Consider the following 9,083-nt stretch of genomic DNA (forward strand, 5'->3'; position numbering starts at 1 on the left):
CTGGGTCCCAACTTGCTTCATTCCACCTGGCCCGGGACTCAGTGGCTGGGGGCCAGTCAGTGGGTGACAGGACAGAGCCTGTCCTGGGACGGCACTGACTGTCAGATGTTCTGGGGGCTGGACTTGCTTGGTGGTGGGGGCACTGTCTGGCCACCTGTCCTGGCCAGACATCATGCTGTGGGGACACTGGAATGTGCTTGTGTCTCCACCTTGGCCAGGCCTACTGCCTGGGACCTCCCCCAGTGAGCCCTGTCTGCAGCCACAGAGCCTGAAGGATCAGTGTGACCCCGAGCTTTCCGGCCAACGCACCCCAGGCTCGGGAGGGGGGTTTCTCAGAGGCTGGTAACTATCTTCATCACTGTCCACAGTGCAGGCCTGTCCCCTGGGTCCTTCTGTCCCTGGCAGGCAAATCCACATATGCCCCTGTGGGGCACCTGTGTCTTGCATCACCTGCTGTGGCCCTCCCGATTGGCAGGGGCACCTTGACACCCTCGGTCCCCACAGGTTTTTCCATGTGGCCTATGTGCTCATCAACTTTGCAAACTTGGGCAGCAGGGCTGCTGTGACCATGGCTTCTTGAGGTCTCGGTCACCAGCCCGGCCCTCATGCCCAACCCCTGTGTGGGTGAGGACCATCTGTGTGAGGACCGAGAGGCAAAGGGGAATTCATCAGGTCACCCCCGACTTTCAGTACAGCTAGGCCCAGGGTCTGGTGGTGGCAGGAATCTCGGTGCCATCTCTTGGCTCCCTCTGCGCGGCCTTCATGTTTGACAGCTCCCTGTGGTGGTGACACAGGTCTCTGGTGGCTCCCAGCTGGCTTCCCTCCCAGCTCAGCTGCCTGTGTCAGGAGAGCCGGGTCCTGGAACTCACTCACCGGCTGCCTTTGGCCACCTGCCACCCTGATGGGTCAGGTTGGCAGGATGGGGATGCTCCAGTTTGGTGGCCTAGTCATGTGTCCCCCAAAATTCCCTGGCCCGAGAGTGGAGGAGGGGCAGTTCTCTGACAGGCAGAGGGGAACTGCCCCAAGGAAGGACATGAAGACAGTCCTCCAAGGGGAGCGGGAGACACCTGCTCTCTAGACATGTCCCAGGGAGAGGGGTGCAGTGGTGTGGGTGGTGAGCGGTGCAGCTGTGCACATCCAGCGTGGCCGGCGGGGCAGGAGCTCCTCCCTCAGCAGGGTTCAGTGACCTCTTCCCCAAGTCCTACTGGCTGGTGGAGCCTTGGCTGGGTGACCCGTCGAGGGCGCAGCATTCCCACCTCAAGATGAGGTGGCCGGGCTCAGGCTCAGGTGACCGGTCCAAGAGGCAGCCTTCCAGGTGGTCAGGCTCAGGGAAGTCAAGGAGCCCAGGGGCCCCGCCTCTGGGCCTGTGGGCTTTTCTGGTGGCCTCAGCACTCCTTTTCCAGCCCTTTCCTGCAGCCTCCAAGAGGGGCTGCCTGGAGCGGTTTGGGCCACAGTCACGTGGGAGGACGACGCCATCTGCACCACTGAGTACTCACGCATAGTGTCCCTGGAGAATGGTGAGGTGAGTCTGAGGACAGCGTGGTGGTGGGTTCTGCCAGTTTGCTCCTGGCGGCCACACCTGGCCTCACCGTCCACGCCTTCTGCAGATCGTGGTGTCCCTGATGAATGGGAACCCAGGGGCCATGAACTACTCCTACTTCGCCACTGCTGCGCAACTTCACCAAAGCCACCAACATCTGCCTACGTTTCCTGCGCACCAACAACACACTGCTGGGTCACCTCATGGGCAAGGCGCTGCGGGCCCCCACAGTCATGCACCAGGTGAGCCCACCCTGTCTAGCATGTGGGGCAGCCCCTGGCAGACGGGGGAGGAGCCGGCTCTGAGGGGCAGCCGGGACCTGAGGTCCTGGGACGCCGGTGGGTGAGCCTGGGCCCTGGCGCTCAGGGGCCTGCAGTGCAGTATTATTACGGCACCAAGGACATGAGCATCGGTGGCCGCTGCGTCTGCCATGGCCACGCAGATGTCTGCGATGCCAAGGACCCTTCGGACCCTCTCAAGAAAGGCCGTTTCAGGTGAGGCCCTACAGCTCAGGTCCCCCCAGGTGAGGCTGCTCTCAGCTGGGGCCCCCTCAGGTGAAGTCTTTTTCAGGTGAGGCCCTGTTAGCTAGGTCCCTCCAGCTGAGGCCCTGTCAGGTGAGGCCCCTTTCAGTCCTTTTCAGGTAAGGCCCCTTCAACTTTGGCCGCTTTCAGGTGAGTCACCTCTCCGATGAGGCTCCTTTAGGTGAGGCCTCTCAGTGAGGCCTGCTCAGGTGAGGTCCTGTCAGTAGCTACGTCAGCTGAGGCACTCACAGCTGAGGGCCCCTTTCAGGTGTGACACCTCTCAGTTGAGGCCCTTTTAAGCTGAGGCCCTTCCCAGGTGAGGCTCCTCTCAGTCGAGGACCCTGTCAGGTGATGTCCTTTTCAGCTGAGGGACGCTCTCAGCCGAGACCCTTTTCAGCTGAAGCCCTTTCAGCTGAGGGGCCTCTCAGGTGAGGGTTCTCTGAGAAGAGAAGAGGCCCCTTACAGGTGAGGCCCTTTCAGCTGAGGACCCCCCCCTCCAGGTGAGGCTCCTCTCAGGTGAGACCCACTCACCCGAGAACACTTTCAGTGCAGGTCTCTGTCAGGTGAGTCCCCTTTAGGTGAGGCCCTTCCAGCTGAGGGTCCTTTCAGCAGAGGCCTCTTTTACATAAGGCCCCTTTCTGATGAGACTGTTAAAGGTGATCCCCCTCCCAGGTGAGACCCCTTTTAGGTGGGGCCCTTTCAGCACAAGCCCCTCCCAGGGGCCTCCCCATTTTTCTGAAAGACACAGGACAGTGAGCCCATCTGAGTTTGAATTTCCAGATCCTGCCTCCGAAGACGCTGAACTCGGATTTTAACTGGCTCTCCAGCAAGGCCAGGAGGGAGTGCTCTCCACTGTCCCCCCCCCCCATGAGCACCGAGGGCTGCCGGGCCGGTGCGGGCTGGCAGGGGGCGGAGCGCCCGTCATGCCCCGCGGCTTTGCATGCGGCGTTGCAGGTGACGTGAGAGGACGCAGTGCCGCCATGTTAGCGTTCCCAGTACGAGCCATCTGCCGCTTGCTGGCCAGGCCTCAGACCCGAAGCGAGTGCGACCTCCTTGTCCTCACTCAGACGTGAGGCCCCGAGGGTGAGTTCAACCTTCCTGTCACAGCCCCACGGGCACTGCCTTCCTGTCTGCAGCCACCTGCTGAGGGGTGGTCAGTCCTCAGAGACCCGGGAGGGGCTCCGTGTGGACATTTGGAAATGGGGAACCCACAGTTGTCACGCCACTGAGGTTCCCCACGCCCAGGACGTGGTGCCCATGGGTGTGACGTCCACGCGGTGGCCTCTCCACCCTAATGGGGTATCAGACTCTGAGCTGGATGTGGGTCTGGCTCAGCCTCTGTGAGGGAGTTCGTTGTCATCTCTGTTTTACTGGTAGGGTGTTCAGGTGGTTGTTCACAAACGTAGTTTCCCTACAGGAATTTCATCCTTCCAGGCAATGTGCCATCGCAGCGCAAAGTCCTCTGTATCCCGCCTTCAGAGTCTCCAGCGTCATTGCTATGTGAGGTCTGCTACTTCACGGTAAGTACTCCCGTGTGTTTTACCATGTGTTTTGCAGCAGCCACATGCTCCCAGGTCATCACCGTTAACCCCAAATCAGGAAATACACCTTTCTCCCTGACAGTCCAATCCACCAGGCCCACTTCACCACCATCCCCAACTGGGAGAAAAATGTGTCTTTCCCTTCGGTTCCAGTTTTCTTTTTCTGGAACTGTTTCTGAGACTGTCCCTCATTGTCCCAGTTCCACCAAGGTGATTTAGGAAACCTGATACTTCGCATAGATGAGCCCTGGATTGTAGAACAGTCCCGCAGGGATTTAGGGAACCTGGGACAGCCCACAGATGAGCTGTGGTCCTTAGGCCAGTGCCCCCAGGAGATTTAGGGAACTTCAATAGCCTAGAGATGAGCCCTGGTCTGTATAGAGGTACCCCCAGGGATTTAGGGAACCTGGTCCAGCCCACAGATGAGCCGTGGACCTTAGGCCAGTGCCCCCAAGAGATTTAGGGAAACTTAGCAGCCTAGAGATGAGCCCTGGTCTGTATACAGGTACCCCCAAGGATTTAGGGAACCTGGGACATCCCACAGGTGTGCCCTGGTCTCTGGATCATTCTGACCAGGAATTTAGTGACCTGGGACATTTCACAGATGAGTCCTTGTGTGCAGGCCAGTCCCTCCAGGGATTTAGGGAGCCTGGGACATTACAACATGAGCCCTGGTGAGTAGGTCACTGCCCCAAGGAATTTAGGGTACATAGGAAATCCTAGAGATGAGCTCTAGTCTGTATGCCAGACCTCCCAGGGATTTAGACAACCTGGAACATCCCAGTGGTAAGCCCTGATTTGTAGGCCAGTACACCAGGGATTCAGGGAACCTGGGACATCCCAAGATGAGCCCTGTTGTGTAGGCCAGTTCCCCGAGGCATTTAGGGAACATGGGAAATCCCACAGATGAGCCCTGATCTGTAGGCCAGTACTCCCAGGGATTTAGGGAACGTGAAACATCCCAGAATTAAGGCCTGATTTATAGGCCAGTACCCCAGGGATTCAGTGAACCTGGTATATCCGAATAGATGAGCCCTGGTCATAAGGCCAGTCCCTCCAGGGATTTAGGGAACCTGGGACAGCCGATAAATGAGCTCTGTTGTGTATGTTGGTACCCCCTCACAGATTTAGGGAACCTAGGACAGCCCACAGATAAGCCCTGGTCTGTAGGGCAGTCCCTCACTGGGATTTAGGGAACCTGGGACAGCCCACCGAGGAGCCCTGCTCTCCAAGTCAGTCCACCCCAGGGATTTAGTTAACCTGGGACATCCCAAAGATAAGCCCTGGTGGGTAGGCCAGTCCCCCCTGGGCATTAGGAAACCTGGGACAACTCTGGTCTGTAGTCTAGTCACCTCAGGGATTTAGGGAACCTGGGACAGTGCACAGATGAGCCCTGGTCTGCAGACCAGGCCCCCATGTGATTTAGGGAACATGGGACATACCACACATGATCTGTGGTTTGTAGTCCTCCCTCCAGGGATTTAGGCAACTTGGGAGAGCCCACAGATGATCTCTGGCCTGTACACAATCCACCAGCGATTTTGGCAACCTGGGACACCACACAGATGAGCCCTGTTTTATAGAACAGTCACCCCAGGGACTTAGGGAACCTGTGACAGGCCACAGATGAGTCCTGGTCTACAGACAGTCTCCCCAGGGATTTAGGGAACCTGGGACAGCCCACAGATGAGCCCTGGTCTGTAGATCAGTACTCCAAGGCATTTACAGACCTGGGACTTCCCACAGATGAGTCCTGTTCTTAGGCTAGTCCTCCCCAGGGAATTATTAGGGAACCTGGGAAATCCCACAGATGATCCCTTCTGTGTAGGCCAGCCCCCTAAGGGATTTACGGGACGTGGGACATCCCATAGTTGAGGCCTGGTCTGTAGGCCAGTATCCCAGAGATTCAGGAAACCTAGGACATTCCAATAGATGAGCCGTGGTCTGTAGACCAGTCTCCTCTGCAATTTAGGGAACCTGGGATATCCCACATATCAGCCGTGGTCTATAGACAGTCCACCCAGGGATTTAGAGAACCTGGGACAGTCCACAGATGAGCTCTGGTGTGTACAGCTGTCCCTCCCCAAGGATTTAGGGAACCTGGGACAGACCACAGATGAGCCCTGTCTCTAGGCCAGTCCCCTTTGGAATGTAGGGAACCTCAAACATTCCACAGATAGGCCCTGGTGCATAGGCCAGACCCCCCTGGGTTTTAGGGAACCTGGGAAAGCCCACCGATGAGCCCTGGTCTGTAGACAGTCCCACAATGATTTCAGCAACCTGGGACAGCCCACAGATGAGCGCTGGTGTGTAGGTCAGACCCCGCAAGTATTTAGGGTACCTGGGACAACCAATAGATGAGCCTTGGTCTGTAGGCCAGTTCTCCTTGGGACGTAGGGAACATGAGACATCCCACAGATGAGCCCTGGTCTACAGACTGGCCTACCAGCCAGTCCCCTGTTGGATTTAGGGAACCTGGTAGAGCCCACAGATGACCTCTGGTCTGTAGGCAAGTTCCCCCCAGGGATTTAGGGTCATGGGACATCCTGCAGATGAGACGTGGTGTGTAAGACAGACCCACAGGGATTTAGGGAACATGGGACATCCAAGAACTATGCCCTAGTCTTTAGGCCAGTATGGGAGGGATTCCGGGAACCTGGGATGGCCCACAGATGAGCCCTGGTCTGTAGGCCAGTCCCACCCCCAGGGATTTAGGGAACCTGGGACCGCCCATAGGGGAGCTGTGCTCTGTAACCCAGTCTTGCCAGGGATTGAGGAACCTGGGACAGTTCTGGTCTGTAGGCTAGTCCCCCCAGAGATTTAGAGATTTTGGACATCACTGAGATGAGCCCTGGTCTGTAGCCCAGTCTGTCCCAGGGATTTCTGGCACTGGAACAGCCTACGGATGTGCCCTGGTCTGTAAATGAGTCTTCAAGGGATTTGGGCAACCTGGGACATACCACAGTTGAGCCTTGTTGTGCATGCCAGTTCCCCCCTGGGATTCAGGGAACCTGGCACAGCCCACAGATGAGCCCTGGTCTGTAGGGCAGTCCCCCCAGTGATATAAGGAACCTGGGACATGCCACAAATGAGCCCTGGTCTATACAGTCCCCCCAGGGATTTAAGGAACCTGGGACAGCCCACAGATTAGCTCTGGTGTGTAGGTCTGTTCACTGCCAAGGATTTACGGAAACTGGAACAGCCCACAGATGAGCCCTGGTCATAAGGCCATTCTCTCCAAGTATTTAGGGAACCTGGGACATCACACAGATGAGCCCTGGTCTGCAGACAGTCTCCCCAGGGATTTAGGGATCCTGGGACAGCCCACAGATGAGCCATGGCTAATAGACCAGTCCCTCCTTGGGATTTAGGGAACCTAGAACAGCCAACAGATGAACCTGGTCTGTAGGCCAGTTTCCCCCAGGGATTTACAGAACCTGGCACAGCCCACAGATGAGCCCTGGTCTGTAGGCTAGTCCCCTCAGTGATTTAAGGAAACTAGCACAGCCCTCAGATGAGCCCTAGTTTGTAAGCCACACTCCAACAGGGATTTAGGGAACCTGGGACAGCCCATAGATGAGCCCTCATCTCTAGATCGGTACACTGAGGGATTTAAGGACCTGGGATATCCCACAGATGAGCCCTGATCTGTAGGGCAGTTCCCACCCAGGGATTTAGGGAACATGGGACATCCCACAGATGAGTCCTGGTCTGTAGGCCAGTCCCCTTTGGAATATGGGGAATCTCGGACATCCCACAGATGAGCCCTGGTCTATAGGCCAGTCCCTCCAGGATTTTTGGGAAGCTGGGACATCCCACAGATGTGCCCTGGTCTGTAGGCCAGTCCTGCAAGGGATTTAGGGAACCTGGGACATACCACAGATGAGCCCTGGGCTGCAGGCCAGTCCCCCCCTTGGATTTAGGGAACCTGGTACAGCCCACAGATAAGCCCTACTCTGTAGGCCAGTTCCCCCCAGGGATTTAGGGTCATGGGACATCCCACAGATGAGCAGTGGTCTGTAGGCCAGACCTCCAGGGATTTAGGGAACCTGGGACATCCAAGAATTATGCCCTGGTCTTTAGGCCAGTCTCCTCCAGGGATTCAGGGAACCTGGGACCACCCACAGAGGAGCTGTGCTCTGTAGCCAAGTCCTGCCAGGAATTTAGCAACCTGGGACAGTTCTGTTTTGTAGGCTAGTCCCCCCAGAGATTTAGGGAACCTAGGACAGCCCGCAGATAAGCCTTTGTCTGTAGGGCAGTCCCTCTCTGGGATTTAGGGAACCTGGAACAGCCCATGGAAGAGCCCTGCTCTCCAAGTCAGTCCACCCCAGGGATTTAGGGAACCTGGGAAATCATACAGATGAGCCCTGGTGGGTAAGCCAGTCTTCCCCAGGGATTTAGGGCACTGGGACAGCCCACAGATGAGCCCTGATCTGTAAATCAGTCCCCAAGGGATTTGGGCAACCTGGGACATCCCACAGTTGAGCCTTTGTCTGTACGCCCCTCCTCCCCATCTGTGATTTACAGAACCTGGGACATCCCACAAATGAGCCCTGGTTTATAGGCCTGTCCTATCCAGATATTTAGGGAATCTTGGACCTCCCACAGAGCAGCCCTGGCCTGTAGACCACTCCCCAACAGGGATTTAGGGACCCTGGGACCGCCGACAGATGAGCCCTGGTCTGTAGATCAGTCCCCCCAGGTATTTAAAGACCTGGGACATCTGACAGATGAGCCCTGGTATGTAGGCCAGTTGCGCCTTTGGATTTAGGGAACGTGGGACATCCCACAGATGAGCCCTGGTGTGTAGGCCAGACCCTGAGGAATTTAGGGAACATGGGATATCCTGTAGATGAGACCTTGTCTTTTGGCCAGTCCCCCCACGTATTTAGGGAACCTGGGACAGCTCTGGTCTGTGGACCACTCCCCCCAGTGATTCAGGGATCCTGGGACATCCCACATATGAGCCCTGGTCTTTAGGCCAGTCTGCCCCAGGGATTTAGGGAACTGGGAGAGTCCACAGATGAACCTTGGTGTGTACATCAGTCCTCAAGGGTTTTGTGCAAGCTGGGACAGGCCACATGGGAGCCCTGGCCTGTAGGCCTGTCCCCCCTTGAATTTAGGCAACCTGGGACAGCCCACAAATGACCCTGGTCTATATCCCTGTCCCCCCAGTAATTTAGGGAACCTGGGACAGCCCACAGAGGATCCCTGGTGGTAGGCCAGGCCCCCAGGGATTTAGGGAACCTGAGACTGCCGAGATGAGCCCTGTTTTGTAGGCCAGTCCCCCCTCCTGGAATTTACAAAACGTGGGAGAGCCAACAGATGAGTCCTGGTCTGTAGGCCAGTCCCCCCAGGGACTTAGGGAACCTAGGATATCCCAAGAATGAGCCCTGGTCTGTAGGCCAGTCCCCCCAAGATTTAGGGAACAGTGTACAGATGAGCCCTGTTCTATTGGCCAGGCTCCCCTGGGATTTAGGG

The 9,083-nt window shown here is 57.0% G+C and overlaps 1 long non-coding RNA gene across 1 annotated transcript; it reads left to right on the forward strand.

The window, feature by feature from the left end:
- The first annotated feature begins 1,671 nt into the window (after positions 1-1,671).
- Positions 1,672-3,532, forward strand: LOC123625252. Its single transcript, XR_006730437.1, has 3 exons — positions 1,672-1,782; positions 3,016-3,144; positions 3,496-3,532. It is a non-coding gene; the product is annotated as an uncharacterized LOC123625252 (long non-coding RNA).
- The last annotated feature ends 5,551 nt before the right edge of the window (positions 3,533-9,083 follow it).

This window comes from Lemur catta, chromosome 20 (assembly GCF_020740605.2).
Source record: "Lemur catta isolate mLemCat1 chromosome 20, mLemCat1.pri, whole genome shotgun sequence".
In the NCBI taxonomy this organism is placed as follows: Eukaryota; Metazoa; Chordata; class Mammalia; order Primates; family Lemuridae; genus Lemur; species Lemur catta.